Below are 2,518 nucleotides of genomic sequence, written 5' to 3' on the forward strand. Positions count from 1 at the left end.
ATTTATTTATGTATTTATTTATTTGTTTGTATGTATTTATGTAGTCTTTGATAATGTCTAAAATATATATCCAAATGCAAAACTGAATAAAAGTATGTTTGAAAAGTTTTCAGAAATAAGTACTTTGTCTTTGTATACAAAATACTGGTTTTCTATTAAAGATATTTTAAAATGTAATTTATTCCTGTGATCAAAGCTGTATTTTCAGCATCATTACTCCAGTCTTCAGTGTCACATGATCTTCAGAAATCATAATAATATGCTGTTTTGCTGCCTAATTATTATCAGTAATTATTTGTGATCAGTTAAGCCATTACTAATGGTTTATTGGCCTACTGAAAACTGTTTTCACTTAATATTTTTGTGGAAACTGTGATACTTCAACTTTTCCATGATTATTTGATGAATACAAAGTTAAAGAACAGCATTTATTTGAAATAGAATTAATTTGTAATAAGTATAAATAACTTTACTGACACTTAAATCAATTTAATGCAACCTTGTTGAATAAAAGTATTATTTTATACATATATATACATATACATAGGAAATATTTCTTGAGCAGAAAATAAGCATATTAGAATGATTTCTAAAGGACCAATAGAAAGGCACCATAAAAACAGTCCACACTCTGCACTACATTCCAAGTCTTTTAAGTAGAGCATTGTGTCATATGGACTGATATTATGGTAGGTATTTAACGTTAGTAACGTTAGGTATTTAATCTAATTGTCAATTAGATATTACTAGATCGTGGCCAGGATTTAGTTGAATAAAATCAACGAACAAATTGTTATATCGTGCACACAATTTACTTAAAATGAGGGAACGATTTAGTAAGTTGTACACACGATTTAGTAAAATGAGGGAACAAATTATATTATATATAATAATATAATAAATTATATTATATTATAACTTTACAAATTACTCATTTTTCCTGCATGTCATGTGTGGGGCTCCGTACATAAGCCACTTTAAGCATAAAAATATCCACTTTGATTACGGTGTGGTTGTCTTAGATGAATAGTGTTTATGACAAGTGAAATGTGATAAAAATGAGATTTTCCCCGGTTGTTGTTTTAGAACATTAAGCCCGCTCCACTGCACTACCTTTGCGTTCACGTCTCGTGTCTTTTGCAGTGTCTCGAAGCACTGCCTTTTAGAATGTCCTGCGCCACTGCTTTAGACCGGAAAAATTTGAATACAAAAACTGTCATTATGTAATCCGTAAAGATGCATTTCTCTCTAAAAGTGCGTCCAATGAGGAGTTGTTAGGATCGTCAACTTCATCTATGTGACATTGACTCAGAAAACACTAGTTTATTAATATATTAAATATTATTATATTAATATTATATATTAAAAAAATATATTTTTTTCTTTTTTTTGGGCCGCTGTGCCAAGATCGAGCGAGCGCTACTCAGCGCCATTCTCGCGAGAGCGCATTTTTGCACGCGGATACTGCTCTGTGCGCTCGCGGGGTACAAATGCTCCCTCGCGAGGATGGTTTTCCTCGCGCGGATACTGTTCTGTGCGCTCATATCATGTGCGCGCGTCTTGTTTTATATGCGCGAGATTTGACACTATTTAAACGCCATAGGTATTCGAGATAGTGTGGATTTAGTGTGCTTTAAGGGCACTGCGCTCTGGCGTTTTTAAGATCTGGGACAGTCTTGCGCACTTACTTCCTGTCGCGCGCACGCGCTCTCAAGTGGCCAAGACCGCAAGTGTGGGTATTTGGACAAGGCTATCGTTACTCCTTACAATATATCACGTGCTCCGAGACGCAGAAGCGGTGTATGATTCAAGAACGAACTGATTCTTTTCAATGAACCTTTTAAATCGGTTCGCAAATCGCACCAAACGATTCATTCACGAATTACAATTAGCCGATTGCAGCTGTTCTCCAGTCGACAACTCACTGATTCAAATGAACCGTTTAGTGCGAGTCTCCAGTGAACTGAATTCACAAATAAGAACCGTGCGCGCGACCGATGCTGCTAAAAGTAAGTTACTAATGTCGAATTTTAGGATTAATTATTGTAACTGAAAATCATATTTAGGTTAAAACTGTCAGTTGTTTGTGAACTAAATCTGCTGTAAAGGGTGATCTGTTTAAGCCCACTGAAATGCTTGAATGCAGACACATCAACATCAGTGTCTCTGTTTTAGGTTAAAAAAAAACGAAACATTAAAATAACACAGATTAAAATAACTCATGCACGTTCATATTCCCCGCTGCCGTAACGTTAACCGTTTTATTAAAATGCTACGCATTTAGCCTATGTGACGTCTGATTTTATATTGTTTATCAACAGTATAAATTGTTATATTGCTTGGATTAACAATCCGAGTAGACAGATATGAATGTTTATTCATCATAACCATACTGAAAATAAGTAAATATTGTTAGCTGATGCTAACTGGCTAGCTAACAAGCTTGCTGGTGCTAAGTTGAGGTAATTTTTAGATATAAAGTCCAAATATTTTTATTCAACCACCTAGATAGATTACA

The sequence above is a fragment of the Sinocyclocheilus grahami genome, unplaced genomic scaffold, assembly GCF_001515645.1.
Source record: "Sinocyclocheilus grahami isolate Dianchi unplaced genomic scaffold, SAMN03320097.WGS_v1.1 scaffold1297.1, whole genome shotgun sequence".
Classification (NCBI taxonomy): domain Eukaryota; kingdom Metazoa; phylum Chordata; class Actinopteri; order Cypriniformes; family Cyprinidae; genus Sinocyclocheilus; species Sinocyclocheilus grahami.